A 16539-nucleotide genomic window follows, 5' to 3' on the forward strand; every position below is an offset into this window, starting at 1 on the left:
GGCAGAAGAAGGGGGGGGGGTGTAATTGGTTATATAGCAATAGATAACTGATACAGTCCTGGTTGCAAAAGTTTGTCCAGGTATGTGCATGTGAGCAATTGAGCCAACGGTAGGTAGGCTGATATCCTTGACTTTTCAACTGGTAGGGGGAGAGGGGAGGGAAGGAAAAAAAGAAAGCAAGAGAGGAGGTGGAGGGCGGGTGGGGGGAAAGAAAGAGAGAGACTATTTTCTTCTATCTATGAAACAAAGAAGTTGTTCTACAGCTGTTGTCGTCTTGTGACTTTGTGGAGGTAACCTGTCTTAAAAGAACGCTAACACAAATCAGAAAGCATAGCTGAGAGACAGGGAGATACCAGGTTCTAGGGCATCATTTAAATACCTTCATCACACTGTGTCTGAAGCCAGCGGATGTGAATCACTGGATTCCCTTTTTTTCTTAAGCCAGTTTCCACTTTTCTTGTAACCCAGACTTTGACCTGATACAAACTGTAATTAGCTAATGATCAAAACTTCAACTGCCCAAAGAAGGACTTGTCACCCTAAAACAGATGCTCCAAATTTTGTCTCAACTGACACAATTTGGAGCATCTGTTTACAGCTTTACAGGAAGGAGGAGAAGGTATTTTTAAGTGTGTGAGCACAGGTTAAAAAAGTAATTGGAAACTAAGTAAGTACAAAAACATCTTCAATCAAAGAAACGTTTTGTAAGCTGAAATATTGTTCATTTTTGTGATGGTACGTGTATATCTTCATATATAAAACTTCACTATCATTAGAAAATGTCACAGGAAATAACAAATACACCTTTTTCAATCTGGTTATAAATATGCAGAATGGAGTTTATTTACCAAAGTGTTACACATTTCCAACTGATAATATATCAATAAAAGCTCTCACTCCAAGATGTCATTAAAGCCACATTTGTTCATTTCTATTTATTATGAGAAAAAAACAAAATGAAAAAAGTGGATTTGAGTCATATTTCCTGTGAGTTCATCATTTGCTGGCATATAACACTTGTGAATTTTATTCAATTCATTTATATGATTTCTTACATGCAGCCAGAAAGTTGAGGGTAGCAAGGAATTCAAAATGATCAGCAGGCATCCAAGATTTCTCAGGAGACAGATTTAGAATCACAACTAAGGTATGTTTTCCTTAAGGAATGTGTCTTAGAAAAATTAGTTCTAATGAACCAGAATTTGTTCCTAATAAATTCAGCTCATTTGTGTTTTGAAATTAGTAGACTCAAATGACCTTCTTAAAATGAGGTTTCCTCCTTTCTTCCTTTCCCTTCCCTTCCCTTTCCTTCCCATCCCTTCTCTTTCTGATACAGACCAAGATCTATGGTACCCATTTCAAATGCCCTCAGAACTCATTCTTTTTTTCATTTGTTTATTTCATAAAAGTGGGCATTCTATCTATATCAACCTTTGCCTGTGGACCTGACATATAACCTGTTTTGGCCAGTGGGATGTTAGCCAACATCACACAAGGAGAGGTCCTTTTGCTCCTCTGTCTCTGCCAAAAAAAAAAAAAAAAAAAAAACCCAGGTTATCCTGATGGAGAGTTAGCCATTTGCTCGGTGTACCAGCCAACAGCCAGTGAGGCATAGAGTGAACCTAGCATTGCCAGAAGAACTGCCCAGCCCAGCCCAGCCCAGCCCAAATCTCTGACCTGCAGATCTGTGATTTAAATACATGCTCGTTGTCAGCCACTGTATGTGTGTGCATGTGTTCAGGCATGTGTTTCCCAACACTATCATGGTAATAGGTAACTGGTACACACCTAATACCTGAATAACTCATTATATTGTTGAAATATCTGGAATGATTCTGATTTCCTATACTGAGTCCTGACTGATACAGAAGTTTATAGACATTTTCTCATTTAATTGTCACAACTACCTAACATGGTAGGTGTTGTTGCTCTCCCATTTTACAGATCAGGATGCTAACTGAATCATTCAAGTCCATACAACTCCTAAATGGCAGAGTGGAAAGCAAACCAGGATGCTGAATTTGAAAGTCCACATTCTTAACCATCAGACCACACTGACTGAGTCAGTTTTCACATTGAGAGGGAAAAATATTACCAGGTTTCCTCTGGAAAGATCTAGAAGAAGGTAGGTTTACAAGGTCTAAATTGAATGGGAGCTATAAAAGAAGTACAGGTTTCATGCAGAGAATCTGAAGCTCTATGTACGCTTGCATATTTTAGAGCTGAATTCCTGGAGGGTTGTGCAGCCTCTTCATCTAATACAATTGAATTTGGCCCTATCTTCAGATTTAGTCATTTCTTCCATGACGGCATATTAAATGACAATCTCAAATAAAGACCCACTCATCTGAACAAAGGGAACACGCCCCACTCAGGCCCTTCTTTGATTTATAACCAATTCTCTTTTAACATGTGGACCCAACAAACGAGAGATGGCTGACTAGCTCGAACAATGAACTTGTTAGTTAACAGAATTAACTGTGTTGTTTCACTGTGATGACAGTAATAAAGCAGGAGACGTGAAGCCGATATAGTCACAACTAAATCGTAATGGATGAGATATTTACAGCAAAGCTGTTAAAACATTGAATAAAATATGGGAAGAGCAAAAGCAGATGTGTTTTTATTCTTCTGAGTTGAAGCTTGCAAGGTAAAAAGATAGTTTGAGTAATAATCACAGGTTCTGATTCACAATGCATTAATAAATATTCATATGGTACCAGCCGCTGAAACTTTCCAGATACAGAAATAAAGTGAGAAAGCCTGTTCTTGCCTTACACTTTACTAAGTTTAGATTTCCAGACACACATGTCAATATCTCCATTAGGTTCCTGTAAAAGTTCTCTTTTATTTTCCACTGCGTTCCAAGTCTTGATGGTGAAACATTCATCTTTCCTGTTTCGTTCCAAATGTCCCAGTATTTCCCCCACTCATACCACAAGATAGTAGAAAGAAGTGATGGTCTATTAATAAAGAAGAGACCTATAATTTAAGTAGAAGATAGAGGTGGAAGGAAATGAGCATTTCTCTTTGAATTAGGCACAGGTAAATGAGCTATATATCCCATTGGATGTCCACATCCCTAAATGAATTCGAACGGTGGGATGCCTGATTTTGCAACAGCAAGCAAAACACATTTATTCGTTTTTCTTTTGTTATTATCATTGTCTTTGTTTTAAAGGAGCAGGGAGTTTTTCGAGAGCACAAGGGAATGCTCCCACATTACTCAGGGTTGAAACAACTTGGGAAGCATAATTTGGGGGGTGTGAAAGCATCAGGATGCTTGGTCCAGGTTTGTTTTCCTGCATTTCAGGAAAACAGCTGTGGGAAAAAGAAGAAAGAGGCTTGGCGCAGAACTGGTTTGGATTTTTGGGAGGGAGGAAGGAAGAAAGTGAGACAAGAGTGCTTTGCAGGGGCTCAGATCCCCCTGGCTGGGGGCCACAGCCCTCCCCTCGTGGGTACCTGGTTTGGGTATTGGAGGCTTCCTGATGGATGTCCATGAGTGCTGCAATCGGGAGCACAACAGGGCTCGTTGAGGTTGCTATGACATCCTTTGTTCCCCATTTCCCTGCTTTTACTGGCATATGTACCTTGGCTTGTATGTAGAACCGGAGGGCTTTGTGTTGCATTTTCATTTTCCCCTCTGTTTTATTAATCACTGCATCCTTTTATCTCTGTGCACATCCCCAAGTCTTCTCCCTAGACTTCACAGAATCTTTCATTTGGGTTCCATTCTTTGCTTTCCCTCAGATGATCTCTGTTGGCTCTAAATGAGTTTTTGTTGTTTCTCACCCTCTCTCCCCTCCTTGGCCTTCGTATTATTTTTTCCTGTTAATTCCATCTCCACAGACTTTTATTTGCGTTTTTTCATTTTCTTTTTTTTTTTTTTTTTTTTTTTTTTTTGAGGCGGAGTCTCGCTCTGTTGCCCAGGCTGGAGTGCAGTGGCCGGATCTCAGCTCACTGCAAGCTCCGCCTCCCGGGTTCACGCCATTCTCCTGCCTCAGCCTCCCAAGTAGCTGGGACTACAGGCGCCCGCCATCTCGCCCGGCTAGTTTTTTGTATTTTTTAGTAGAGACGGGGTTTCACCATGTTAGCCAGGATGGTCTCGATCTGCTGACCTCGTGATCCACCCGTCTCGGCCTCCCAAAGTGCTGGGATTACAGGCTTGAGCCACCGCGCCCGGCCGTTTTTTCATTTTCTTATTCTTCTCCATGTTCTTTGAAAATCGCAGGGTCGGCCGGGCGCGGTGGCTCAAGCCTGTAATCCCAGCACTTTGGGAGGCCGAGACGGGTGGATCACGAGGTCAGGAGATCGAGACCATCCTGGTCTACACGGTGAAACCCCGTCTCTACTAAAAAATACAAAAAACTAGCCGGGCGAGATGGCGGGCGCCTGTAGTCCCAGCTACTCGGGAGGCTGAGGCAGGAGAATGGCGTAAACCGGGAGGCGGAGCTTGCAGTGAGCCGAGATCGCGCCACTGCACTCCAGCCTGGGTGACAGAGCAAGACTCTGTCTCAAAAAAAAAAAAAAAAGAAAATCGCAGGGTAATGTTCTGGGCACTTGTCTGTGGCTCGGAGTTCTAGGAAGGGAGAGGCCGGAGAGGGTGGCTTCCAAGCAGGTAGGGCACAAGACCAGCAGGAACCAGCAGCCTCAAGCCAGGGCTCACCGCAGAAGCCTCTGACCAAGTGCCTCCTGGTCAAGAGAGGGTTATTTCCAGGGCCGGGTGCCGGGACTCATGCCTGTAATCCCCGCACTTTGGGAGGCCAAGGCGGGCGGATCACGAGGTCGAGAGATCGAGACCATCCTGTCTAACACGGTGAAACTAAAAATACAAAAAATTAGACGGGCGTGGTGGCGGGCACGTGTAGTCCCAACTACTTGGGAGGCTAAAGCAGGAGAATGGCGTGGACCCGGGAGGTGGAGCTTGCAGTGAGCTGAGATTGCGCCACTGCACTCCAGCCAGGGCGACAGAGCGCAACTCCATCTCAAAAGAAAAAAAAAGAGGGTTATTTCTGGAAGAACCTTCCTTGCACACAAATCTGAGAGCAAGCAGGCCTCTCAAGGGTCAAGAGTGCTGCCACTTCCATTTTGGAGGATTCCCAAAGTGTTAGACAATAAAGGCAGACTAAAAAAAAAGTTATAAAAATTGTGGTATATTTAAAATATTTATGCTTAACAAGTTAACACTCCTTACACAAATCTAAGGCTGTGTCATTGTGCCATGTGCAAGCAAATTAGCAGATTTAGAAACAACGCTTAATCTGACTGCACTACTGATAGTCTTGCAAACAAGTTTCACTAACAAAATCCAACCACACCAGGTCTTTCAGAAAGCATGTGATGTTCAAAAGCTAATATTAATTTGGTTTATCAGCTCAACCCTGAAGGAGTTAGTTTCCTATTATTCTCTGATTCTCTTGTCGCCCTGTGCACAAGTAACAAGGCTTTTTTTTTTCCTGAATGGGGAGGTTGCGGGAGGTCTGAGTTTTAGATGGTTCACGTTTTTCCCTAGTAACTTTAGCAGAGGAATTAATTATTACTGTGCAATCATCTTTTTTGGAAGGATATTTGGAATGTGCTGCTTGTCTCTTTTCCCTTCAGACTTTTTTTCTTCTTCTTCTTTGAATTGGACATCCTAAATGTTAGCTTTACTGGAGCTGAACATACTGTAACACTTAACCCAGGTGAAAAATGACTGCTTGCCAATGACTTTTACATCTATATTAAGACCATTCTGGTTATATAGCACAGTTAGATATAATATGTTCAAATACAGAGAGTGTGATAGATCCAGCCATCGATGATATGCTTTCTTTGAAAACAAAAGGATTGCAAGAAGTGAGCCAGGTACGGCTACTTAGGAATTTGAGCAAATAAGAAAAACACAGTTATTACTTTTTAAGGCATTGGTCTGTATCTAACTTTACTTTTTTTGGATTTATTTATTCATTGGCTAATAAAGATTTTCAGCCATAGGTGGGAGTTTGTTTTTTTCCTAGATAATTGGTAAATGAATAGAAGCTGACTTTAATCAGTAAACCAGGTATCTGGTAAATTGATTAAATAAATGATTCAATAGTGTTGGAAGAACGAGACTACAACATTATCCCAGTTTAAAACTTCAGTGCTCTTAGAACTTCATTCTTAAGATGAAGCTCTTTCTTTATGAATGGAATTTATTTACAGAAAACGAAGCATTTGGTTGAGTTTGTGACTTACTCAATAATGCACAGCAAGTCTGAATTAAATCTGTGTCACAGGTTCTAATCCCATGGTCCAGCAATTAGACCATTCTCCCTAAGCTTCTTTGAGAATTAATTTCTCATTATAAATAAATATATTCTGCACCGTGGTCTGAACATACCAATGCTAAGCACATTTTCTGACAGACATTTCAAAGATAGAGATGAGCTCTTGCATCTTTTCAAAAGCAATGCAAGGGACATTCACACAGCAGGTGCTGGAAGGGTCCCTCTGGCAGACAGAGGGGATGCAGACGTTCTCCTCAATCAGGTTTTCCTGACCAAGCTTGTCTGTGTAGCTGCGGTAAACATGCACAGGTCTAGCGCTCAAAAATGGGCCCCTGGCTCTCACAATGAACCTGACAACCTGGCCAATCAAATTCAAGTCTACCACGTTGCCAGGGTAACTGATACACAGTCACAAAAACAGAATGATCACAGTGAGGGAAAAATACAAAATGCAGCATTTTCATGCTTAGGAAAAGAAAGAGAAAACACAGGCTGACCATACACAGCGGGAATGTATGTATGGTACTTGCTTCTTCCTTCAGTATGAGCCGTGAATTTACAGCCATGTGCAAATGCCTACGTGCAGATGTATGCACCTATCCACTTCCGCAGAAAAGATGTGCTTCACTTCTGGAACATTAGTGAATTTAGAATGGAAGAAAGATGGCAGATTGTGGTTTGAGGTGAAAGATCTGGAGGCACACACACAAAATGAGCATCCACCCTTCTTCCTTGAGCAACTCCTGGGTTGAAAGGTGCTTCCAGACTCACTTAACTCAGTCGATGGTCCTTCCTTTCAGTATCTAAAGGATGCTACTGACAGGGTAATAAAAGCCACTTTAGCAATGACTGTCTCCAGGCTAACCGGTCCCTCTGTTTTGCTATGTGCCCCCATCGTATAGGTGCCCAAGTGATTCTGAAAAATGTAAATCATGTCCTTCCCCCAGTGAGCTCCTCCCCTGGCTTCCCTTGCAGGCTGAGCAGCAGGTGGTGTTTACACCATGGCCCACCAGGTTCTGCTGAGTTCACCTCTTCCTGACTCTCAGCCCTTATTTCTTGACTTTCTCCCCTGCAGTCCACTGTCAACAATCTTCCTTTCTGTCCCTTGAACATGTCAAGCTTATTTCCACTTGAATTAGTTTCTGGGAATTGCCATAAAAAAGCCCCACAAACCAGGTGGTGAAAAAAAGCAGAAATCTATTCTCCCATAGTTCTGGAGGTTTGGAGTCTGAATCAAGGTGTCTGCATGGCCGTATCCCCTCCAAAGGCTCTAGGGGAGTATTCCATTTCCTTCTCTGAGTTCCTGACGTTGTTGGCAATTCCTGGCATTCCTTGGCTTGTGGGTGCTTTGTCCCCATCTCTGCCTCCCTGTGTGTTTCTACATCTCCTCATCTTCTTATGAAGACATTAGTCATTAGATTAGGGCCCACCTGAATTGAGTAAAACTCAACTTCACTATATGTGCTAAGGCTCTCTTTCCAAATAAGGCCATATTTACAGGTACTAGTTATCACTTCAGCATATCTCTTTGGGGACACAATTCAATCCATAATGCCACCTCAGGACTTCCACCTCGAATTCCCTCCTACTAGCCCTTTTCATGGCTGGCTCCTTGCATTGGGAGTGAGCTCAAAAGCCATCTTGTCCGAAGCTTCCCAGATCACATATTTTTGACTTCCCACCCCTCAACTCCTTGTCATCACTGCACTTTCTTTCTTTCTTAGACCTTATTCTCACCGAATATACAACCCCCCTCCCTCTCTCTAGAAGAATATGAACTCCCAAGAGTAACTGCTTTGCATGTCTTAGTCACAGCTCCGTTCCCAGAGTGTAGATGAGTGCCTGCAACAAAATAGGTGCTTGATAACTATGCACTGAATATAACATCTGAATCAGAAAATTTGGGAAGTAGGAGAAGTTGTAGAAGAGAAGGCTGAGTTGAGGTGATACTGAACTGATGACAAGCATTCAACAGTTTCTCTGACAAGTATCTGTTGGACATCCATTATATGCCAGGCACTGTTCTAAGTTACAGCTCAGCTAAGACAAGACACGAAGCCTTGAGCTCATGAGACTTGTATCCGAGTGAGAGCCCCAGCACCTGCCATATGTTGAGTGCTTGCTATCTGCCGGCACAGTGCAGAACACCTGTGATGTTAATCCTACAGAAAATTGTAGAAGGCAGGTGCTATCATTAACTTTACTTCTTCCCAGGCGAGGAAACAATTTCAGAGCAAATTCACCTCATTGGTAAGCAGGAGAGCAAACTCCTCCTAAACATGGGGTTCCATTCCCCACCCTCTTGGCTGCTCCTTTATGGAACTCTTGAAGAAAACACTAATGCTGGCCAGAAGTTCATGTAGTTGGCAATAAGCTGCATTTTCCTGATGAGAAAATGAAACGCAGGAAAGTTAAATCACTTCCACACATCACAAGCTAAGGGGTGGCAGGTAGGGAAGGAGGGAGATGGCCCTGGTTTGTTGTCAGAGCCCATGTTCATAAGCCCCACCTTTTTGTCCTTCTCAAGTCTGTAGGTTTGTGGGCAGGTATAGCAGGGGTATCCTTTTTTTTTTTTTTTTTTTAAACAGAGCTCAGATCCCAAGGTTCTCGAACTCTAAAGAGTATAGGATTCATCAGGGGATTCCAAACACAGACTTTGAATCAGCAGGCCAGCTCCCAGATGTGACAAGGTAATTGAATGGACTTTATGGGGAACAAGAAGACATCTTTTCACTAGGGCTACAAAGTGCATAGAATGCATGTTGGATGCTGTTACTGTGAAGGGAGAGTCACCCAGATAATAAAGCCCGCATTGAGGTAAGCAGAGATGAAAATTAGAGAAAGAATCCTGATGAAATCTTGGAATGGCCAGATCTGGCCCTGGGAGGTAGGCTTATTGCAAAAAATTCCACAATAGGTAAGACAATAAAGGCCCTTTTTTTTTGCTAAAATCAGATTAAATTAGATGTTGACACCTGCTGCCAAAACAATCCCAAATAAAACATCTCCTTTAGGCCAAATCCCCTGTACTCCAGAACAATCTCCCTCAGAAACTGGAGTGGCTCATGATGGTATTTCAAACTAAAGTGCCAATGATTGGGAGTGCTTGCTGACTCAACCACTGGAATGTTCTGGAGATGAAATTGATATTTGAAAGCAACTGGAGGGTGATTGACAGTTGGTAGGTACTTAAAAAATATCCTGAGTCTATCTAAATGGTGTATTTTCTTTTTTTACATACTAGAATATATGTACTTGGCCAATCACAAATATGTTTATAATTTGGGAAGTATAATAGGAGACACTTTAAGTAAGAAAAGTTCTAATAATTGCTTTTTGCCTGTTTGGTTTATTTTACATGACTGTGAAATGCAAAATTCCAAGATTTTGACTTTTTGCCTGATTTTCCTCTCTCTCCCATCTCCTTTTCTCCTACACTTGCACCATCCATCCTTAGTGGTCAAAAGTACGAGGATCCGCCATTTGGAACTTCATCTTTTAAAGACCAGAAACTCCTCTTCAGGAGAAGGAAGGATGTGCTTTACATGTGGCTTTATCTAAGATAAACAGTGAAGTTCCAAGTTCTCTAGTTTCTTTATTTAAAAATAAATAAATACCAGTGATTTATAGCAAGGGTAGCAATTTAGTGCATAAGGAATTTTTTTGGTCTATTCCTCTCCATCTCCATCTCTCTTAAAGTAACTAATTTTAACAGCTTAGTGCATAACCTTGTAGTCATTTTTCTATGGTATTATAACCAGACACAAATGCATGCATGTATACGCATGTATGTGACTATGCCTATATACATAAACACACATACACACATCATTTTTAAACATATTCTTGTACACTGTTGCTTTGGGATATATTTCCAAAGGTATGATTTCTGGGTCAAAGGGTATGTATAATTTTAATTTAAATGAACACAGATGATTACTTTCCAGAAAGTTTACAGAACTTCATATTCTCACCAGTATATTTCTCCAAATCACTGCTATCTCAGAATTTTTTGGCACATGATACTGTGGTAGTTTCATGATTTTTATTCTTTTTTCTCTTTATAAGACTGAGCATCTTCCTCATTTGAGTCCTTAGGACTGTCACTCAGAATCTGCTCTATGGCCCCATTTTACATGCCTTTCCTGCCTTTCCTGTGTTCTTTCGGAGGTTGCCCCTCGTAATAATGAGGATGAAGATGCAGATGATGTTTATTGAGTGTTGACTACCTGTGCTGAGTCTGCTATCCACATACAATGCTGAACAGGTTCTTTACTGAAAGTTTTTCCTTTGATCTTCACAATAACCCTATGAGCTATCTAGTCTTATAAGTCGACTTTTACAGATTAGGAAACTGAGGCTCAGAAAAAAGTTAGAGGATAGGTGTGATGGCTCACGCCTCTAATCCCAGCGCTTTGTGGGGCTAAGGTGGGAGGATCACTTAAGCCCAGGAGTTTGAGGCCAGCCTGGGAAACCTAGTGAGACCCCTCTCTCTAATAATAATAGCAATAAAATAAAATAAATTAGCTGAGTGTGATGGCGCACACCTGTAGTCTCAGCTACTTGTGAGGCTGAGGTGGGAGAATCACTGGAGCTTGGGAAGTCGAGCCTGCAATGAGCTGTGATCACATCACTGTACTCCATCTTGTCTCAAGAAAAAGGGTGGAGGAGAAGGTTAGAGTAATTTGCCTAAATGTGCAGAGGGAGTGAGAAGCAGAACAGGGATGAATCCAAGAAGTCTGGCAACTACAGCATAGACGGCACACAAGCACTGTGCGCATTGCCTGCTAGATACCCGAGATGGGATTCATTAAAGTGAGGCCAGGTCTGGATGACAGAAGTCCAAGAACCTCCTGAAATATTGTGCAGGATGCTGGGAGAGGTTTGATTTATTTTCTTCATTTTCCAATCTAGCAATTTAATCTTACATTTCAGTTTGCAATATTTTAAACATGCATTCCCAATATTTGTGTACTTATTTATAAATTATATACTTGCACTGAAGTATTGATATCTTATGTCCACCAGAAAGCATACATAAGCAGTTATCATTTTAAATGGTGTCTCAGTTTGAGCCATTGTAGCAAAAACACCATGGACTGGATGGTTTAAACGACAAACATATATTTCTCATTGTTCTAGAGGCTGGCAGTCCGAAATCAGGGTGCCAGCATTGTTAGGTTCTGGTGAGGGTCCTCTTCCAGGCTGCAGGTTACTGACTTTCCATTGTATCCTCACATGACAAGAGGGGTCTTTAGTGGGTAACTGGGTCATGAGAGTGGAATCCTCATGAATAGGATCAATCCATCAAAGCAGTTATAAGCCTGCCTTGCCTTAAGGGCTGGGGAATTAGACTACACTTTTTTTTTTTCTTTTTTTTTTTTTAAGACAGAGTTTTGCTCTTCTTGCCCAGGCTGGAGTGCAGTGGCATGATCTCAGCTCACTGCAACCTCCGCCTCCCAGGTTCAAGTGATTCTCCTGCCTCAGCCTCCCAAGTAGCTGGGATTACAGGTGCCTGCCACCATGCCTGGCTACTTTTTGTATTTTTAGTAGAGTCAGTTTCATCATGTTGGTCAGTCTGGTCTTGAACTCCTGACCTCAGGTGATCCTCCTGCCTCGGCCTCCCAAAGTGCTGGGATTACAGGCGTGAGCCACTGCATCCAGCTAGACTACAATTCTTGATGAGGGAATAGGATTCATGAGGATCCCACTCTCATGACCCGATTGCCCACTAAAGGCCCCACCTCCTAATATTAGGTTGGTGCAAAAGTATTTGTGGTTTTGCCATTAAAACCAATGGCTGTAGATGAGACTGCAGTCATCTGAAGAATGTGCTAGCTGTGCCATCGGCATTACCATTAAAAGTAATGGCAAAAGCCACAAGCACCAACCTATTACCACTTTGGGGATTAGAATTTCAATGTGTGGATTTTGGGTGGACACAAACGTTAGGTCTATTGCAAATTGATAAGATAAAACTGAAATTACTTGTAATCTAATTATTCTATTTGTGAATAGTACCAAAATATCATTGCTCTCACTAAATAAAATTAGTATTAGAAATGAACTGCATGCTTAGTTTTCCATGTTTCATGACTTGCGATGGCTTTATAGCATTACTAAAAAATATCTTAAGCCATGGCCGGGCATGGTGGCTCACACCTGTAATCCCAGCACTTTGGGAGGCCGAGGCGGGCGAATCATCTGAGGTTGGGAGTTCAAGAACAGCCTGGTCAACATGGTGAAACCCTGTCTCTACTAAAAATACAAAAAATTAGCCAGGGTTGGTAGTGGGTGCCTGTAATCCCAGCTACTTGGAAGCTGAGGCATGAGAATTTCTTGAACCTGGGAGGAGGAGGTTGCAGTGAGCCAAGATGGTGCCATTGCACTCCAGCCTGGGCGACAGAGCAAAACTCCATCTCAAAAAAAATAAAAAATAGGCCAGGCGTGGTGGCTCATACCTGTAATTCCAGCACTTTGGGAGGCTGAGGTAGGTGGATCATGAAGTCAGGAGATCAAGACCATCCTGGCTAACATGGTGAAACCCTGTCTCTACTAAAAATACAAAAATTAGCTGGGCCTGGTGGCGAGTGCCTGTAATCCCAGCTACTTGGGATGCTGAGGCAGGAGAATTGCCTGAACCTGTGAGGTGGAGGTTACAGACCCGAGATCGCGCCACTGCACTCCAGCCTGGCAACAGAGTGAGACTCTGTCTCAAAAAAATAAAGAAAGAAAATAAAATAAATAAAAAATATTAAGCCATAGCATATATTTGGGAGGAGGTTTATCGTTTTAGTTATCTAGTAACACGTAACAAATGATCCCCAAATTTAGTGATTTAAACTCACAAGTTTGTTTTGCTTATGATTTCTGGGTCAGGAATTAGGAAAGGGCTCAGCTGACTGGTTCTCACTTGCAGGTCCTTGTGTAGTACAGTCTGATATTGGATGAAGCTGAGGCTACAGTCATTTGAAGGATGTCCAAGTTGTGCCATTGCCATGGCTGGCAGCTTTGGGACCTTCACTGGGGCTGTTGGTCAGAGTGTTCATGTGCCCCTTTCACCACGATGGTCTCAGTGTAGCTGGACTTCTTGAATAGCAGATCTTGCTCCCTCCAGAATAAGCGTCTCAGGAGAAACCGAAAGGGAAAGCTGTGTGGCTTTTCCTGACAGCCTTGGAAGTCACGTAGCATTCCCTCTGCCATAATCTATCCATCAAAGCTGTCATAAGCCTGCCTTGGCTCAAGGGCTGGGAATTAGACTATACTTCTCCTCCTTCTTTTTTTTTTTTTGACAGAGTCTCACTCTGTCGCCAGGCCAGAGTGCAGTGGTGTGATCTTGGCTCACTGCAACCTCTGACTCCCAGGTTCAAGAAATTCTCCTGCCTCAGCCTCTCAAGTAGCTGGGATTACAGGTGCCTGCCACCACGCCCAGCTAATTTTTGTATTTTTAGTAGAGATGGGGTTTCACTGTGTTGGCCTGGTGATCTGCCCACCTCAGCCTCCCAAAGTGCTAGGATTACAGGCATGAGCCACTGCGCCAGGCCTATACTATACTTCTTGATGAGGGAATAGCAAGATCACATTGTAAGCCAGCCTATGGAAGGGGAGAGATGATTGAGGCTATCTCTGAAAAATGTAAGCCTCATCATTACAGATTAAGTTATTTATTAATAGATATTTATGCAGTGCCTCCTATGTGCCAAGCTAAGAATATGAGTAAAAAGCTTGAAAAAACGCAAGATCCCTGATGTTCTGGAACCTATATTCTAGTACAGAAAATATCGGATCATGGTTTTAAATGTAAATCTGTATGTTACATAATCTGCTTGATAACTTCCTTTTTTGTTTGTTTTGACAGATCCGAGGTGCTCATCATCTTTTTTTTTTACATCACAATATAACTGGTAAAAAGCTCCTATGAGTGGTGGGAGAAGTTACAGCCATTTTCTCTTTGCATGCAGATGCTTGCATTGTTAATATTTCCTTCAATTCAGATTACTTTGTAGGAATCTTTAAGCCACTAGTCCTTTTTGTGAGAGCTGCTATAGTTAAGAGGAGGTAATGCAGTCTGTGAATCCACACTACCAGGCATGTGTAAATTGCAAGAAACCTCGGTAGGCTAGAGGCTAAAGGCAGTAAGAACGCCATTGACATCTGCAGAGACAATCTGACTTCCTCTCTTCCTATGTGAATACCCTTTATTTCTTTCTCTTGTCTGATTGCCCTGGCCAGAACTTCCAATACTATGTTAAATTGGAGTGGAGAGAGAGGGCATCCTTGTCTTGTGCTGGTTTTCAAAGGGAATGCTTCCAGCTTTTGCCCATTCGGTGTAATATTGGCTGTGGGTTTTGTCAAAAATAACTCCCATTATTTTGAGATATGTTCTATCAATATTGAGTGTTTTTAGCATGAAGGGGTGTTGAATTTTATTGAAGGTCTTTTCTGCATCTATTGAGATAATCATGTGGTTTCTGTCATTGGTTCTGTTTGGATTATGTTTATTGATTTGCATTCTGCTATAAAGACACATGCACATGTACGTTTATTGCAGCACTATTCACAATAGCAAAGACTTGGAACCAAACCAAAAGCCCATCTATGATAGACTGGATAAAGAAAATGTGGTACATATACACCATGGAATACTATGCAGCCATAAAAAGGATGAGTTCATGTCCTTTGCAGGGATGTGGATGAAACTGGAAACCATCATTCTCAGCAAACTAACACAAGAACAGAAAACCAAACACTGCACATTCTCACTCATAAGTGGGAGCTGAACGGTGAGAACACATGAACACAGGAGGGTGACATCACACACCAGGGCCTGTTGGGGGGAGCAGTGGGGGACTAGGGGAGCATAGCATTAGGAGAAATACCTAATGTAGATGATGGGTTGGTGGGTGCAGCAAACCACCATGGCACGTGTATACCTATGTAACAAACCTGCACGTTCTGCACATGTATCCCAGAACTAAAAGTATAATTAAAAAAAAAAAAAGAATGCCATTGTGTCCCCCATCCCCAGTTCCTCTGAGTTGTGGAATTCTCACCTTCTCTTAGAATTTCTGCAATACCATATGTAACCGACGCAGAGGGAGTGAGGCAAGTGTCAAGCTGCTTATTAAAATATAACACACTTTAATTTCTTTTTTATTTTTAGTTTGAAGTAAGTATAAATAGAAGGTCTAATGTCTTTTTTTGCTTATTTTCCACTTTGGAGGACACTGCTCTAGAAAAAGTCAGAAAACACTCCTCACCAGTTGAAGAAGGTGATGCTTCTGGAAAGGACACAGTCCCCAATAATGAAACAGCCCCCACAGCTTGCCTCCATGAGTGCCTTCTCTTGAGTGATGATGCAAAAGGAGCTGAAATGAGTTGCAACTTGCAGGAAGTAGCCTGACATACAACGTTGTTTCAATTAAAGTGGATGCAAAAGAGAAGCTTGTTATAGCGTAAATAGGCGAGGAGAACTTTCTCTGTTTCCAATTGCTTGTCTGCTTTGGTTGGAGACCATATGCTTTGAAGAATCTTACAAATGTTCCTGTCCATATACATATTAGAGTATCTCAGGCTTTTCTCTCTGGAAGCCTTTGTGCCCTTGTCTGAAGGATCTATAAAAGCAATAAGCCATCTAGTAAATGGAGCTGGAATATGGGATGCTCTTGTTCCTTTCCTGCCAGCGGCCACTGGCATTTATTCCAGAGTTGATGCATCAGTGACCAGGGTTATTGCTCCCAGAATCCATGTTAAACCACACAAGCAATGGAAATTTTCTCAGCTATGCTGTGACCTCAGTCTAGGCTTATTTCACTCAAATATGAATAGCAATAAAGATATTAACAGCAATGCTATTATTAATTCTAATAGCTAACAGTACCCAGTGCCTACTCCTTGCCAGGTGCTGTGCTAGGAAGCCACATGGATTTAATTGTTACTCCTCATAGCAACCTTATGAGAAATATACTGTCACTTATTGGACATCAGAGCAGGAAACTTCTCCAAAGTTTGGAGGAATTAAACGACTTGAACAATAGAGACTGAGCCCAAGGAGTATCCCCATAGTCTGACTCCAGGTTTGCAAGGTTAATTAATGACTTTCTGTCTCTCTAATACATATATCTATATGTTATATAGATATTTATATTGTATATAATAAAATAGGCATTTATATTATATATAATATAAAACTTATTATAAGTTTTGACAAATAAATTTTAACCACTATGGAAAACTTGCAAGTCAAGTTTCTCCAGGTTTGGCTGTGTCCCCACCCAAATCTCATCTT

At 41.9% G+C, this 16539-nt stretch overlaps 1 long non-coding RNA gene across 1 annotated transcript in view; it reads left to right on the forward strand.

The window, feature by feature from the left end:
- The first annotated feature begins 8181 nt into the window (after positions 1-8181).
- The window catches only part of LOC117068298, a 31761-nt gene continuing 23403 nt past the window's right edge, over positions 8182-16539 (forward strand). The window contains exons 1-2 of the long non-coding RNA XR_004431059.1: positions 8182-8501; positions 8932-9068. This is a non-coding gene — a long non-coding RNA (uncharacterized LOC117068298). The remainder of the gene's footprint in view (positions 8502-8931; positions 9069-16539) is intronic.

Source organism: Trachypithecus francoisi, unplaced genomic scaffold (genome assembly GCF_009764315.1).
Source record: "Trachypithecus francoisi isolate TF-2019V2 unplaced genomic scaffold, Tfra_2.0 Lachesis_group21, whole genome shotgun sequence".
NCBI lineage: Eukaryota > Metazoa > Chordata > Mammalia > Primates > Cercopithecidae > Trachypithecus > Trachypithecus francoisi.